Below are 18,287 nucleotides of genomic sequence, written 5' to 3'. Positions count from 1 at the left end.
AATGGATTAAAACTGATCAAATATGCTTAAATCTTTGAGCTCACAGTGATATTTTAAAAAGCTGATCACATTTGGAGTATGATAGGAAACCAATTCATGATCTTGAAAACTGGCAAACAAAGGGAAAGGGTTAAGCATTTATTCTGCCTTTCCAACATGAATTGTACTATTGGGTATGTAAGTAGTTGCAAGCATCTCTTTATAGATGTATTTCAGCAAATAAGTAAAAAGAAAGAATTAGGAATTAACCAGTTTTCAATCCCCTGTGAATTGGATTTAGGCAAAGAGCAACAGTGGCTGCTAACATCTCACAAAGAAAGGGACAACCAGGCAACCATACAAAATGTGTAGACTCGTCAAAGGAATCACTTGAGTCTGATAATGCCTTTGCATCTTGCTGCTAATTTGTACACAATACAAAAGACATATGACAATGCTGACCAGTCCTTGAAATGCAGTTAGTAAAGTCCAGATTGTGGGAACTCTACAAGTCAAATGGACCAGGTTCTTCAACAGATAAATTTTAGGAGTTCCCACTGTGGCTCAACGGTAATGAACCCGACTAGTTTCCACGAGGATGCAGGTTTGATCCCTGGCCCTGCTCACTGGGTTAAGGATCTAGCATGGTCGTGAGCTGCAGTGTAGGATGCAGATGTGGCTCGGATCTGGCACTGCTCTGGCTGTGGCGTAGGCAACAGCTGCAGCTCCAATTTGACCCCTAGCCTGAGAACTTCCATATGCTACAGGTGAGGCCCTTAAAAAAAAAAAAAAAAAAAAAGATAAATTTTAAGGAAAGGAAAAGGATGGAGAAGAAACCATAAATTAAAAGAAATTTAAAACACAGAACAAAGAAATATTAATATTTTTTAAAGGGCAAGATTAAACTACAGTATAACACTCAGGTGATAAGACAATAAAGAAACGTTAGGGAATTGTTACCATACAAGTTTGGATAGTGGTTATTTTGAGAGAAGGAAGGTGCTTATAACTGGGATAAGGTACAAGGAAGTCTTCTGAAGGAGCTAACAAAGTTATATTTCTTGACCTGGGTACTGGTTAAAAAGCAGTACTTGGTAATAATTCACTAAGGTCTCTGTGTGTGTTTCTCTGTATCTGTTTTATTTTATAATAAAAACTACTGGAAACAAACAAAAACAACCAGAGATTGTTGCACAGCATGGTAAACATACTAAAACCACTGAAATACATACTCTCAACCTCATTGATAATTGAATAATTGAAATTAAAACAGTAATAGGAATCATATTGGCAAAATTTTTAAAAAGATACCCATATGTGAATATGTGGGAAAGAGTCATTTTCATGTACTTTAGGTGGACATATAAACTGATTCAAATGTTAGTGGCAACGTAAGCTGATTCAACTTTTCTGAAAGGCAATTTGGCAGTAACATCCAATTTTACATGTCATTCATTTTGATTCAGGAATTCTCCTTTATCTCAATGAAATAATCAATAATTCCACAAAGATACATGAATATGAATAAAAATGTTAACTGCCTTTTGTTACTCACAATTCCGAAAAACTGGAAACAACCTAAATGTCCATTAAAGGAGGACTTGTTAAATACATTGCAATATATCTGTACTATTATATACACAGCAGCCACAAAATCTGGAAACATAAATTTATTTTTTCTTGTTTTCTTTTTTGGCTGCCCTTCAGCATATGGAGTTCCTGGACCAGGGATCAAATCTAAGCCACTTTTGCAACCTATGCTGCAAAAGTCAGATCCTATCTGGCAAAGTCAAATCCTTTAACCCACTGTGCTGGGGCTAGGGATCGAACCTGCATCCTGGTGCAGAGACATCACTGATCTTGCTGCACCACAGCAAGAACTCCCTGGAAAACATACATTTATTTAAAAATCAGATACATACTCACCTCCTTGGTTACTTCTTCTAGTGTATACTAAAGGAACAGGCTTATTCAGTGAAACAAAGGCCATAATCAACTGAAGCAATGCATTTCAGATGAATATGTAGAGACTGATGGAAATACTGTGTTTATGTACTATTTCACTGAAATTTTGCACAGCTCAATGAACTATACATTGTTAATGAAGGACAACACATTGAATATACCATGAAATATCACTGAACATATCATGTATTATAATGTCATATCGATAAGTCAATTATCTGCCTATTTTTCCAGACTCCATGTCCCCCCTTTATTACACAGTAATAATAAAATCTGTTAGTACTGACATGGTCTTTTTGCCTTTTTTAGGGCCACTTCCCGTGGCACATGGAGGTTCCTGGGCTAGGGGTCAAATCAGAGCTGTAGCCGATGGCCTACGAAGGAGCCACAGCAACTAGAGATCAGAGACGTGTCTGCGACCTACACCACAGCTCACAGCAATGCCGGATCCTTAACCCACTGAGCAAGGCCAGGGATCGAACCCACAACATCATGGTTTCTAGTTGGATTTGTTAACCACTGCACCATAACGGGAACTCCTATTGCTTCATTTTTTATGAGCTTTTATTTCCTCTATAACCAGAAAAAAATATATAAATTTCCATTTTGGAAAACTTGAAGAAGCAATAGGTAACACCATGTTTGGGGTTGAGTGAGAGTTTTAGTTTGTTTGTTTTTTGTCTTTTTAGGACCGCACCCTCGGCACATGGAGGTTCCCAGGCTAGAGGTTCAATTGGAGCTACAGCTGCTAGCCTACACCAGAGCCAGAGCAATGCAGGATCTGAGCCGCGTCTATGACCTACACCACAGCTCACCTTAACACCAGATCCTTAACCCACTGAGTGAGGGCAGGGATCGAACCCGCATCCTCATGGATGCTAGTCGGATTCGTTAACTGCTGAGCCACAACAGGAACTCCTGAATGAGAGTTTTTAGTGTCTATCAACTGGCCAATGCTTTGTTCCAAGCTGTCTCTGTTTGAATGCTAGGACTGCGGCAAGGGAAAGGAAAGACGTATTAGTGAAAAGTCCAGAAAGTAAGGATAAAGGACTCCAGTCTTGAGACAGAAAAAGATAAAAGAAAGGAAAGCTCAGAAAAAGAAAGCTCATTTCTTTTAAAATTGAGCAGTAGAATTAGAATATAAAGAGCTTAGATCTAACTGGAGGGAAGGTAAAATTACCACGGTACTGGATTGCTCTTTTCTCACATTTCTTTCTGACTTCTAATTGTGCTTAACCCCAGTGGAGGGTGGAGAAGGAGATGATGTTGGTCAGAATTCTTTAACCTTTCACTCTTCAGGAGTCAAATGCAGGACCAATCAAGCATTAATTGATAAGAGGGAGCAGGGGTGTTTCTGTAGGGCCTAGCCAGTGGTCATCTTAGCCATGGCTATTTGGTCTTCAAGGTCCTCATCCTAGAATCCAGGTCTATGGAACTTTCTCAACCTGTTACACTGAGAATACATGAGGTTTACTATCACTGGCTAACCTACGTACAGGGCTAGATTTTATTACTGTCTTTCTCACTGGATCCAATTTGCAATCAGAGTTGGGTTTTTTTAAAAATAATTGCCTATCATCCTAACTTCTCTATCTTCCTTTTCAACTTGTGTGGCTGTTTTTTTGTTTGTTTGTTGTTTTTAATGGCCATACCTTCAGTATATGGAAGTTCCTGAGCCAGGGACTGAATCCGAGCCATAGCTGTGACCTACAGTACAACTGCAGCAATGCCAGATCCTTTAACCCATTGTGCTGGGCCAGTGATTGAACCCTCACCTCTGCAGCGACCTAAGCTGTTGCAGTCAGTTTCTTTTCTGTTTTCTTTTTCTTTCTCACAGCAGCTTGGATCTGAGCCGCATCTGCAACCAACACCATAGCTCAGGGCAACACAGGATCCTTACCCACTGAGTGAGGTCAGGGATTGAACCTGCATACTCATGGATACTAGTCAGGTTCCTTATTACTGAGCTAGAACAGAAATTACTGCAGTCAGATTCTTAACCCACTGCACCACAGTGGGAACTCCTCCACTTAAGTGTTTTTGATCTTCCACTTGTCAGCCACAAATGTCATCAATATGAGGTTCATTATTTATACAAAGCTATAATTTCTTTGACAACATAATAGGTCATTGCCACGTATCTTTATACCTCATATAAAGAGATTTAAGAAGATTCAGAGTTCCTGCTGTGGTGCAACAGGATTGTCAGCGTCTCTGGAGTACTAGGACGCAGGTTTGATACCTAGCTAAGCACAGTGGGTTAAGGATCTAGCATTGCTGCAAATTGGTTGATTTGGGACTAAGGAGAGATCAAAATCCAGGGAAAGAATGGATCTGACAACCCTATAACTCTAAGAATCAGCAGTGGATAGGAATTAGGAAGGGTATCAGAACCCTGACTTAAAATACCTCATTTTTCAATTATGGAAGTTGCTGGACAATAGGATAAGGAAAAGGGAGTAAATGTGCAGAGGTTACGTGATTTATTACTTGCTTCAGACATTTGTCTAATGAAACGGTAGAGGATTATATTTAAATAATTTAGCTACTGTCGTAGATATTACTGTTCACCAAATATTCCAGTTTCTTTCCCTACTATTCTTCTCTCTGCAGGAGGATTATACATTCTTCCCTGTTGAACTCAGAGGTGGCTATATGTATTAGTTATCTCTGCTATATAACAAATACTTCCAAACTTTACAATTAAAAAAACCCTATTTTTTCTATATGTCAAAGATTTGGGTGTAGTTTGACTAGGTAGCCCTGGCTCAGTTTCTCATGGGTTTGCTGAGGAGTGGGTTATGGCCAAGACGGTGGAATAGGAAGACCTTGAGCTCACCCCCTCCCACAGACACACCAAAATTACAACTATTTATAGAGCAACCTAAAGATTAGCAGAAAAGATTTTCTACAACTAAAGATATAAAGCAAGAAACATGAGTCTTGTAGGAAGGCCAGAGACACAGTATCATCAAGATCCACACCCTTGGTTAGGTGGCCCACAAACGAAGGATAAATTGAAGAGGTTCACCCCAAGGAATGAGGGGTCTGAGACTCACATCTGGCTGCCCAGGCCAGGGGTCCTGCATTGGAAGATGAGCCCCCCAGAACATCTGGCTTTGGAGGACAATGGGCTTGTGCATGGGAGAGTCAGAGCGCTGTAGGAAACAGGGGCTTTGTTCTTAAAGGGTGTGTGCAAAATCTCACACTCTGAGTCCCAGCACGGAGAAAGGGATTTCAAAGAAGCCTGGGTTAGACCCACTTTCTCATCTTGGAGAGATAGTGGGGGAAGCAAGAAGCAACTGGGACTTCCCCTGGGGACAAAGATACTGGCAGCAGTCCATTTATAGGAGCATATCTTATCATGATGACACTGGTGCTTGGAAGCACCATTTTGAAGTCCTCCCTTTAGCCTATTAGCATTGCGGGGTTATCCACCCACCAGCAGGCTGGCATCAGCCCTGAGAACCTCCAGGTCATGTAGCCAGCTGTGCCAGGACCCAGCCTGGCTCATGAGCAGGCTGACAACCACCATATGAGGCAGGGCCTGGCAGCCAATCAGTCCAGGGCCAGCCCTACTTACCACTGCACCCACAGCAGTTGGCCCACCACAGTAGAAGGGCCCACATTGCTTACATGGGGAATACTTCTAAAGCATACAGTTCTGGTGATGCTGGGATATGCTGCTGGGGCCCATAGGAAGTCTCCTGTATAGAGCCATTTCTCCAAGGCTCAGAAACAACTGACCTACCTAATACATGGAAATAAATACAGAGAATTGCATCATGGCTCACCAGTTAATGAACCCGACTAGTAGCCATGAGAACATGGGTTTGATCCGTGGCATTGCTCAGTGGGTTAAGGATCCAGTGTTGCTCTGAGCTATGGTGTAGGTAGCAGATATGGCTTGGATCCCACGTTGCTGTGGCTGTGGTGTAGGCTGGCAGCTGTAGCTCTGATTAGACCCCTAGCCTGGGAACCTCCATATGCCATGGGTGCATCCCTAAAAAGACAAAAAAAGAAAAGAAAGAAATACAGAGAATTGGGCAAAATTAGGAGATAGAGGAATATGTTCCAAAGGAATAAGACAAAACCCCATGAGAACTAAGTCAAGTGGCGATAAGAGATCTACTTGAAATAAAGTTGAAGGTACAATCATAAAGATGCTCAATAAACTCAGGAGAAGAATGGATGAAAACCAGAAGAAATTTAAGAGTTATATGATTAAAGGTGAGCTAGGAGTTCCTGCTATGTGCAATGGGTTAAGGATCCAGGGTTAAGGATCTGGCACTGCCAGAGCTGTGGTGTGGGTCCCAGATACAGCTCAGATTTGATCTCTGGCCCAGGACCTTTCATATGCCATGGGTAGGACAAAAAAAAAAAATGAAGAGCCAAATGGGGCTGAAGAATTCAATAACTCAAATTTAAAATACACTGAAAGAATCAACAGTAGATTAGATGATACAAAGAAATGGATCAGAAAACTGGAAGACAGAGTAGTAGAAATCATCCAAGCTGAAAAGAAAAAAAAAAGATTAGAAAAAAATCAGGACAGTTTAAAAGGCCTCTGGGTCAACATCAAGCACACTAACATAACATTGCAGGGGTCCAGAAGAAGAGAGAGAAAGGGGCAGAGAACTTATTTGAAGAAATAATAGCTGAAAACTTCACTAACCTAGGAAAGGACACAGACATCCATATTCAGGAAGCACAGAGAGTTTCAAACAACATGAACCCAAAGAGTCACACCAAGATGCATTATAATTAAAATAGCAGAAATGAAAGATAATGAGAGGGGCTAAATTAGGAGTTTGGTATTAAAATATACACACTACTATATATAGAATAGATAACCAACAAGGACCTGCTATATGGCACAGGGAACTACACTCAACATCTTGTAATAACCTATAATGGAAAAGAGTCTGAATAAGAATATATATATTTAACTGAGTCACTTGGCTATACACCTGAAACTAACACATTTGTTTTATGATTTCTTTCTTTCTTTCTTTTTTTTTTTTTTTTTTTTTGCTGTGCCCACAGCACATGAAAATTCCTAGGCCAGAGACTGAACTGGTGCCAAAGCAGTGACAACACCAGATCCTCAACCTGCTGAGCCACTAGGGAACTCCCCTAACACAATTTATAAATCAACTATATTTTAATTATAAAAAATAATGACAGAATCTTAAAAGCAGCAAAAGAAAACCAACTAGTTACATATAAAGGAACTCCCATAAATCAATGAGCTGACTTTTCAGCAGAATCTTTGCAGGCCCGAAGGAAGTGGCACAATATAATCAAAATGATCAAAGGAAAAAACTTGCAATTAAGAATACTCTACCTATGGAGTTCTCATTATGGCTCAGTGGTTAACGAATCTGACTAGGAACCATGAGGTTGCCGGTTCAATCCATGGCCTCGATCAGTGGATTAAGGATCCGGCGTTGCTGTGAGCTGTGGTGTACGTCGAAGACGCGGCTCGAATCCTGAGTTGCTGTGGCTCTGGCGTAGGCTGGCAGCTACAGCTCCAATTAGACCCCTGACCTGGGAACCTCCATATGCTGAGAGAGCAGCCCTAGAAAAAGGCAAAAAGACAAAAAGAAAAAAAAAAAAAAAAAAGAATACCTAGCAGGGCTATCATTCAGATGTGAAAAGAGAGGTCAAGAGGTTCACAGTGAAGCAAGAGCTAAAGAAATTCAACACTGCTACACTGGCTTTACAAGAAATATTAAAAGGACTTATTTAAGCAGAAAAGAAAAGACCATAACTAAAAATACAAGAATTATGAAAGGAGGAGTTCCTGTGTGGCTCAGTGGGTTAAGAACCCAACTAATATCCATGGGGATGGAAGCTCAATACGTGGCCTTGCTCAGTGGGTGAAGGATCTGGTATTGCCGTGAGCTGTAGTGTAGGTCGCAGACATGGCTCAGATCCCGAGTTGCTGTGGCTCTGGCATAGGCCGGTGGCTACAGCTTCAATTGGACCCTAGCTTGGGAACTTCCATACGCCATGGCTGTGGCCCTAAAAAGACAAAACAAAACAAAACACCCCCCCCAAAAAAAAACCAGGAGTTCTTTTGTGGTGCAGGGGGTTAAAGATCTGGCATTGTCACTGCAGCAGTTTGGAGTGCTACTGTGGAGCGGGTTTGATCTCTGGCCCAGGAATTTCCACATGCTGTGGGCAAGGCCAAAAAAAATGAAGAAAAAAAAAATCCTAAAAAACAAAAAACAAACATAACAAAACAAGAACAGGTTCATAGATACAGAGAGCAAACTGGTGGTTGCCAGAGGGGAGAGGGGTGGGGGAATGAGTGTAATAGGTGAGGGAGAAAACTTCCAGTAATAAAATAAATAAGTCACATGAGTGGGTATAATGTATAGCATATGGAATATAGTAAATAATATAATAATTTTGCTGGTAACATATAATTAGATTTATTGCGGTGATCATTTTGTAATGTTTAAAAATACTGAATCACGGAGTTCCCGTCGTGGCGCAGTGGTTAACGAATCCGACTAGGAACCATGAGGTTGCAGGTTCGATCCCTGCCCTTGCTCAGTGGGTTAATGATCCGGCGTTGCCGTGAGCTGTGGTGTAGGTTGCAGACGCGGCTCGGATCCCGCGTTGCTGTGGCTCTGGCGTAGGCCGGTGGCTACAGCTCCGATTCAACCCCTAGCCTGGGAACCTCCATATGCCGCGGAAGCGGCCCAAGAGATAGCAACAACAACAAAAGACAAAAAAACTAAAAAAAAAAAAAAAAATAAATAAATAAATAAAATAAAAATACTGAATCACTATGTTATATACCTGAAACTGATATAGTATAATAGTGTAAATGAATTGTGCTTCAATTTTTTAAAAGATGTTTCCTGGGGCTGCAGATATCTGAAAATTTGAATGAAGCAAGGAAGATCCTCTTCCAAGAGGGTTCATTCACATGACTATTGGCGTGAGATCGCTGATCCTCACTGGCTATTGGTGAAGAGCCTAAGTTTCTCTTCACATGCGTCTAACCACTGGCTACTTGAATGACCTCAAGACATGGTAGCTGGCTTCTTCCAGAGTGAGTAAACCAAGAGAAAAACTGAAATGCCTTTCATGACCCCGTCTTGGAAGTCACACAATGTTACTTCTGCCATCGTGGTATTTGTTTTTCCTGGAGGCGGTCAGGGATTGAACCCATGCCACAGCTATAATCAGAGCCACAGCAGTAACAACATCAGATCCTTAACTCACTGAGCTATGAGAGAACTCCTCATGTATTTATTACAAGCAAGAGACTAGGTCTACCTTATACTCAAGGGCAGAGGAATTAGGCTCTACTTTCTAAAGGTAGGAATATCAAATAATTTGTGGACATAATTTGAAAACTATCACACCATATGATTTGGTTTAATAAAACTGGTGACATGTGTGATTTCTGGGCAGAAGATTTAAGAGCCAGTGAACGATCTGCCTGTTTCTTTTCCCTCTTACATTAAACAGGAAGTGTTTCAGATAAAAGACCTGGATCCTGGAGTAAAGATAATGTGGAGCAGAGCTTTTACTGTCACTGCCAAGTATGTTCGGCATAGTACAAATTACTTAAGTAATATCACATTAAATATTTACAACAATGGTAAGTATTATTTTCCATACTTTATAGAAGAAATGGAACTATCATCCTTCAAATTTCCTGACATTCTCGACATGATTCACTTTGCTTTGTCTATTTTTTTTTCTTTTTATTGAGAGCACTTTTCACCTTCTAACTACAGTCTGTATTCATTTTGTTTATTGTCTGTCTAGCCTTGCAAAAATGTAAGTTCCACAAGGGCAGGAAATCTTTGTTTTGTTCACTGATGTATCCCAATGTAAAAAGCAGTCATGACACATAAATACTTACTGAAGGCTGATTTCCAGTAACAAACCTCTCCCTTGAAAAGTGTCCTAGTTTGCCTACAAATTTTCTAATGATAACACTCCAAGAAAGATCTGATAAGCATAGGTTGTTTCTTAATAGCTCTGTTCTCAGAGGTTAACCATATTCCCAAGATCTCATTGACATCTCCAATAAGATTGCTTATTTCAACTAATATTCTCATGCTATCCCCTAGCTGCCATGGCTTCTGAGTTGTGACAAATCACCAAAGATAGGCTTATCCTACCTATCCTACCGGAAATTTCTACTTTACTCTGGGTCTCTCTTTATTATCCTTATCCCTTCAAAATCACCAAATATCTATCCTGTTTTTATTCCTCTAAGGTTCTAAAAATGGCTCTTTGCACATTTCTTCCTAGTTAACATTTGCGCATTTTAACAAACACCTTGATTCCAGATAGTCAAACTAATGATGAGAATTCTAGAAAGGAAGACATTACTGGGCAGCCATGCCACTGTAGAAGAGACAAAACTTGCTGCCTGGCATTCACAATCATTCCCAGGGAGTGTGCAATAAAAGTTCACAAACATGTTTCTAAGTGTCATATAATGCACTTTTATGAAAAGCAATCTCTTTTTATTCAATAAAGCAGTGTAAAATTTAAAAAAAACTAACCAATAAACATTAAAAGAAAATTTTTTTTTCATAGCCTGTAAGACTCAGGAATAGGAGGATCTGTTCTTTCTCCGAAAACAAATGTGGTAACTTAAATCTGTCTGCAAAAGGAACAAAGAGGAGAGAAAGCTGTGCTCTGTTCACTGACATCCCTTAAGAATTATTTTGTTGGAACAGTACTTGTGACCTTACTTAGGGTTATACCTAGGAAAAGAGCTATAGTTTACACAGAAATGAAGACAATGTGGTGGCATAAAAAGAAGTGACCAGCAGTCTCTGTTGTGGCTCAGCGACAACAAACCCGACTAGTATCCATGAGGACACAGGTTCAATCCCTGGGTTAAAGGATCTGGTGTTGCTCTGAGCTGTGGTATATGTCGCAGACAAGGCTTGGATCCTGTGTTGCTACGGCTGTAGTGTAGGCCAGCAGCTACAGCTCCAAATCGACTTCTAGCCTGGGAACTTCGATATGCCGAGGGTGCAGCCCCAAATAGACCAAAAAAAAAAAGTGACCAGAAGACTGAAGAGCTGGAATCCAGCTTTGGCTTTGCTACTATCCAGATATATGACATGTACAAACTGGTTTACTTCTCTGGATCTCAATTTCTTTCTCTGTGAAATATTGAGATTAGAAAAGATTGCTTAGAAAGTCTTTCTACTTTTTAATATTAACACAAAGAGGTATATAAGGTTTTCTAGTATGGGGGAAGAGGACCAGTAGTATGCTGGTAAATGTTTGATAAAAATATAAATATTGGAGTTTCCATCCTGCCTCAGTGGTAATGAACATGGCAAGTACCCATGGGGACGCAGGTTGACTCCTGGCCTCTCTCACTGGGTTAAGGATCTGGCCTTGCCACAAGCTGCAGTATACGTCACAGACACAGCTCAGATCTGGCATTGCTGTGGCTGCAGCATTAGCTGGCAGCTGCAGCTCTGATTAGACCCCTAGCCTGGGATCTTCCACATGCCTTGGGTGTGGCCCTAAAAGAAAAAGAAAAAAAAAAATGCTTAGGAGTTCCTGTTGTAGCTCAACAGGCTAAGAACCCAACTAGTATCCATGAAGATGTGGGTTTGATCCCTTGCCTCACTCAGTGGGTTATGGATCCAGCATTGCTGCAAGCTTCAGCGTAGCTCAAAGATGCACATTGGATCTGGTGTTGCTGTGGCTGTGGCTGTAGCTCCAATTCAACCCCTAGCCTGGGAACTTTCATATGCCCCAGGTGCAGTCATAAGAGAAAAAAAAAAAAGTTTAATAATTGGCTTCCTGGAGGAAAAAGGTTTTGTTGTGTTGAGCAACAAAACAGTGGTGGGAACACTTCTACCATTGTCAGTTTTAAAGCTACCAATGGTTTAACAGCCTACTAGCAAAATTCCTGAAAATTTAACAATTAACATCCAGAATCTAGTAAGAGCAGATCTAACACAACACTATTTTGTACTATCAGAGGCAAAGGATGCTTATTATTGTCAAAAAATATTCTTCTGTTTTCTGTATGGTCTGAGTTTCTTTCTTCTTTTCCATTTCTATTTGATGCTATCTTTCTTGCTTAAGGCTTATCTCAACCATCTGGTGATCCTTTGTATCTTCATATTTAAAAGTGAGTCATTGGGAGTTCCCGTCGTGGTGCAGTGGTTAACGAATCCGACGAGGAACCATGAGGTTGCGGTTCGGTCCCTGCCCTTGCTCAGTGGGTTAAGGACCCGGTGTTGCTGTGAGCTGTGGTGTAGGTTGCAGATGCGGCTGGGATCCCGAGTTGCTGTGGCTCTGGCGTAGGCCGGTGGCTGCGGCTCCGATTCGACCCCTAGCCTGGGAACCTCCATATGCCGCGGGAGTGGCCCAAGAAATAGCAAAAAAAAAAAAAAAAAAAAAAGTGAGTCATTACAAAAGGTATTTGGAAACTCAATGTTAATCAGAACAGTTTTTCAGTTGGTGGGTTTTAGTGCAGGTTGATAAAGTGGGGACCTATCTGTTTTGCGTGTTTGTTTTTTTTGCTTTTTAGGGTTGTACCGGCGGCATATGGAGTTTTCCAGGCTAGGGTCCAATCGGAGCTACAGCTGCCGGCCTACACCATAGCCACAGCAACATGGGATCCAAGCTGTGTCTGCGACCTACATCACAGCTCACAGCAATGCCAGATCTTTAACACACTCAGCGAGGCCAGAGATGGAACCTACAACCTCATGGTTCCTAGTCAGGTTCGTTTCCCCTGTGCCACAATGGGAACTCCGGGACCTATCTGTTTTGTTGGGAGACCCTCAAGTATTAGTATCTACAGATATTTCTTCTGGGGTTATTCAATTTCGAATTTTTTCCAAAATTATTTCTCCGCTGTCCTGCCTGGAGAATATAAGCCTTGCTGTCAGCATTCCTGGAGTGAAACAGAGCAAGAGGGCTGGACAAGTTTCATCATTCAGCATGTAGATATTCATCTGATCTGTTTTCAGTGTAATATCCTCCTATCCCAGCCTCCTCAGCTAAGATCTTTAGCTGTACCTGGCATCTCAGTTTGGAGCCTCTCTAATTCAATTTTTCACAGAATAAACCAGGGAGATAGAGGGATAGTTGCCTAACTAAGCAGGATGAAGAAGGGACCTTATAGTTTAACTTCTTTTATAGACTTTCAGCCAATCCCCCTCCTTTTGACCCCTCACATATCTGTACTGCTATAGTATATGCTCTTTCCAATTCCTGATGTTTCAGTGTTCAGCAACATGAACCTGCTTGTCTCTTATTAATGCATCCTGCTCAAATATTTTGAATTTGGTTTTCTCAGCTCAACTTTCCATCTTCCAAGATTTTGCTATCATCTGCTGTCATCTTTCTTATTCCCTTTGTCTTTGTGGAATGATAAGATTTAAACTGTTAACTCACTGTCATTTTAGTGATTTGGGGGAGAGAACAGGGATAATCACATGCCTTTAATCTGTCCATGTACCTTGAAAAGTGCCAAACTATCGAAATGCTCACTCTTTTTGCTCCCATTTAAAAAAAGCCAGAAGGAGAAAATTCAGAGATAAAATTCTGCTCTCATGAAGCTGTCGTGAAAAAACATGGGTCTGAGAATTGCAATACCTATTTTCAAGTCTTGTTATTTTATTTATTTATTTTTTGTATTTTTGTCTTTTTAGGGTTGTACCCGTGGCATATGGAGGCTCCCAGGCTACGGGTCTAATCAGAGCTGTAGCTGCTGGCCTACACTACAGCCACAGCAACACCAGATCTGAGCCACATCTGCGACCTACACCACAGCTCACGGCATGCCAGATCCTTAACCCACTGAGCAAGGCCAAGGATCGAAACCCACAACCTCATGGTTCCTAGTATGATTCATTTCTGCTGTGCCATGACAGGAACGAGTCTTGTTATTTATTAGTTGGTTGATGTTGATTTTAGGTAAGTTAAATTTTCTGACTGTTTCATCATCTATTAAGTGGTGATAATCATCCTACCACAGCCGGTCTTATTTATAATGGCTAAGGAAATAAAATTGATATAAATGCATGAATATACATCAAATATACAACATATACCATTGACTCTATTACCAAGTAACATAGTCAAATATATTTTGAGAGGCAGTGTAAGAGAGTAGAAAGAATATCAGCTTCAGTTACACAGACCTGGACTTGAATTGCATCTCAGTCATAAATTGTGTGATCTTGGGTAAGTGACCTAACCTCTCTGAGCTTCATTTTTCCCCATTTATAAAATGAGTATAATATTATTAACCTGACAGGCTACCATGAGGATTAAATTAGATAATGCTTGTACACATCTGCTAGGTCCTAACACTTAGTAGGTACTCAGCAGATATTCATTCTTCCTCTTATCCCCTTAATTTGGGACCAGCTTTCTTATGTTTACATGAAAATCCAAAGCTTGTATTTCCCCAATTAATGCTAAACCACATTAGTAATAAGCATCTTAGGTTACCACTAGTCCTCATAAAGGCTTTTTATTTGCTGTTTTCCCAAGACCAAATTATAAATGTGGGCAGCCCAAGTTGAAAGAGTTCAGCATACATGTCCTTTGAAGTGGTAATGGGTTATTGCTGAGGCATCTTTAGGAAAATTTTGTTATGAAATAAGATGTGAAACTTGGAATGAATATTAAAGGAGATCAGGGAACAGGAATACTGGGAAAACTACTACTTGAAAAGTATCTTAAGAGTTATTGATGTTTTTTGTTTTTGTTTTTTGTATTTGATCCTAACACAAACCCAGAAGCTGGGCAGGCTTTATTATCCTGTTTAAAAGATGAAGAAATCAAAGCACGAGTGAAAAAAAGACTTGCTCAAGATTTATTAGTCATCAAGAACAACCCGGGAGCGCCAACCTTGGTCTTCTGACTACCTATTCATTACTGTTTTTTTTAAAATTCTGATTAAATATACTTAACATGAAATTTACGATCATAATCATTTTTATGTACAATTAAGTACATTCTCCTTGTTGGCAACCAATCTCCTGAACTCTTTATCCTGCAAAACTAAAACTCTACACCAATTAAACAATAATTTTCCATTCACCCTCATCCTGTAGACCATGCCAACCACAATTCTACTTTGTTTCAATGAATCTGACTATATTAAGCACTTCATATAAATAGGATCATAAAGTGTTTATCTTTTTGTGACTGGCTTATTTCACAATGTCCTCAAGCTTCATCCATGTTGTAGCATGTCAGAATTTCCTTTTTTTTTTTTGGGTCTTTTCTAGGGCCACACCCACAGCATATAGAGGTTCCCAGGCTAGGGGTCTAATTGGAGCTGGAGCCGCCAGGGCCAGAGCCACAGCAACTTGGGATCCGAGCCACATCTGCAACCTATACCACAGCTCACAGCAACACCAGATCCTCAACCCACTGAGGGAGGCCAGGGATTGAACCCGCAACCTCATGGTTCCTAGTCAGATTCGTTAACCACTGAGCCACGACAGGAACTCCAGAATCTCCTTCTTTTTAAGGCTGAATAATGTTCATGTATTCAATATTCAATATGGCATGTATATACCATATTTTGTTTATCCATTCATCTATTAGTGGACATTTGAGTTACTTGCACCTCTTGGTTATTGTGAATAATGCTGCTATACACATGGGTAAACAAATACCTCTTTGAGAATCTGCTTTCAATTCTTTTGAATATATAGAATTGGACTTGCTGGATCATATGGTAATATTATTTTTAATTTCTTGAGGAACCACCATATTGTTTTGAAGAACAGCCACAATAGTGCCTGCATCATTTTGTATTCCAACTAATAGTACATAAGCGTTCCAATTTCTCCACATCCTTGTTAACACTTGTCATTTTAGGAGTTCCCATCGTGGCATAGTGGAAACGAATCCGACTAGGAACTATGAGGTCGTAGGTTTGATCCCTGGCCTTGCTCAGTGGGTTAAGGATCCACCATTGCTGTGAGCTGTGGTGTAGGTTGCAGATGCAGCTCGGATCCTGCGTTGCTGTGGCTATGGCTGTGGCCAGCAGCTACAGCTCTGATTAGACCCCCAACCTGGGAACCTCCAGATGCCGCCGGTGCGGCCCTAAAAGACAAAAGGACAAAAAAAAAATTATGCATTCTTTCAACAAACATTTATTGGGCTCCTAATAAGTGCTAAACCCTGTGCTAGGCAACGTTGGGGCTACAAATTCTCTCAACAGCAAGGGAGAAAGAGGAGCAATGAGTAGATACAATCCAAGGTGCTGAATGTGTACACGGTGTGATAAATCACTCCCTTCTAAGGGCCTGCCAATCTACCAAAAAAACTGTTATCACGTCATTTTACAGTAAATCATAAAGGGAGTATGCAAAGCACATTTCTTTCCAGACTATGTTCACACCTAATTATTCCAAACTGAACACAGCTGTTAAATTCCTGTTCTCCCTTGGGAAGGAGGCTATGTTCAAGAAGCTAAGCCTTTGTACGTTAGTTATTAGCACTCATACTTATCGCCTCATATGGGTTCTTGCATTCACAAACATGTGCTGGCACTGAGAAAGCAAAGAAAGATAAGACACAGATATTGCCCTCTATGATATCAAAGATAGCCATAATATGATACTGCAATAGAGTAATGAGAGAAAACAAGTAGAAAGAAAGGAATAGCTTCCCACCTCACCAACCTCTGTTCTCCCCAACCCCCATGAAAATCATAGGCTTCTTTTTAAAAATAACATCTAAGCTGAATCTTTAAAGATGGCAAGAGGAGTTCATCAGATGGGAAGAGAAGGGATGAACATTCCCAGATAAGGGAAAAGCATTTTCAGGAAACATTAAGTGATTCAGTGTGGCTGAACCGTATAATACATGATAGGGAACAGTAAAATGGGTAGAGAGTAGAGTGATGAGGACAGCTGGAGAGGTAGACTGTGCATAACTATTATGCCAAAGATAACAGAGAATTAACTGACTTTCAAGCAGAGAAGGAGTATGATCAGTTTTTTCTTTCTTTTTTTTTTTTTTTTTAAGGAAACTGCAAGCTAGATGGAGGATGAACTAGATTCACAGAGAATCAAGAAGGAGCCCTGGGAGAAGGAGTTCAGCTGATTAACCAAATAGGGTCTCACAGATCCTTGAGGTGGAGCATTGGAGTTTAGGATCTCATCTTTGTCCAGCAGGATCAGAAATCTGATTTTCCTAATGAATCTAGCATGGAACAGATACTTGAAGACTGACTCACAATAACCAAATTCATAAGAAAATGTGGTATAAAGTATAATTCTAATTTACTAATACACATTCATTCATCAAACACTTATAAAAGATCTACTTTGGGAGTTCCCGTCGTGGCGCAGTAGTTAACGAATCCGACTAGGAACCATGAGGTTGCGGGTTCGGTCCCTGCCCTTGCTCAGTGGGTTAACGATCCGGCGTTGCCATGAGCTGTGGTGTAGGTTGCAGACGCGGCTCGGATCCCGCGTTGCTGTGGCTCTGGCGTAGGCTGGTGGCTACAGCTCCGATTCAACCCCTAGCCTGGGAACCTCCATATGCCGCGGGAGCGGCCCAAGAAATAGCAACAACAACAACAAAAACAAAAGACAAAAAAAAAAAAAAAAAAAAAAAAGATCTACTTTGTGCTGAGCACTGTTCTAGGATCCAGGGACACAGCTGTGATTAACAATTTCCTGCCCTCAGGTCCTGCTGTAGCTCAGGAGGTTAAGAACCCAACTAGTATCCATGAGGATGCAGGTTTGATCCCTGGCATCACTCAGTGGGTTAAGGATCCTGTGTTGCTGTGAGCTGTGGTGTAGGTTCCAGTCGAGGCTCAGATCTGACATTGCTGGTGCTGTGATGTAGCTCGGCAGCTACAGCTCTGATTCGACCTCTAGCCTGGGAACTTCCATATGCCGCAGGTATGGCTCTAAAAAGTGAAAAAATAAAATAAAATAAAATAAAATTTCCTGCCCTCACAAAGTTACATTCTAGTGTAGAATAAGTTTTTCCAGGAACTAAAATATTTTTGTTTGCTGCCCAGAGTGTTTCCTTCCCTGTGTAAAGCCACCAAAGAATCTAAGTTCATAATCAACATATCCTGTGGTAAATGATCAGAAAAAAGAGAGTGGATGGTTTCATTCAGGCCCAGGTAAAGCCCAAGAAACTACCTATGCTCTAGACACGCGTACTTAAGACTAGCTTAACAATGGTCTTTGGATTTATGATCTCTCTATCCTGAACATTGCTGGATGAAAAAACATGGCCAAATCCTGGCAGAGTCCTATCTTTCTGGATTCCAGGAGAACCATTTCAATTCTAACACATTCTTTCAGACATACTGTAATACTATTGATTTTAAT

General features: G+C 40.7%; 1 protein-coding gene across 3 annotated transcripts in view; it reads right to left on the bottom strand.

Annotated features, from left to right (window-relative positions):
- The window catches only part of ASIP (agouti signaling protein), a 176,173-nt gene that overhangs the window by 126,063 nt on the left and 31,823 nt on the right, over nt 1-18,287 (bottom strand). The window lies entirely within an intron of this gene.

Source organism: Sus scrofa, chromosome 17 (genome assembly GCF_000003025.6).
Source record: "Sus scrofa isolate TJ Tabasco breed Duroc chromosome 17, Sscrofa11.1, whole genome shotgun sequence".
In the NCBI taxonomy this organism is placed as follows: domain Eukaryota; kingdom Metazoa; phylum Chordata; class Mammalia; order Artiodactyla; family Suidae; genus Sus; species Sus scrofa.
Note: the sequence above shows the minus strand (reverse complement) of the source record. Positions and strands in the feature narration are given on the sequence as shown.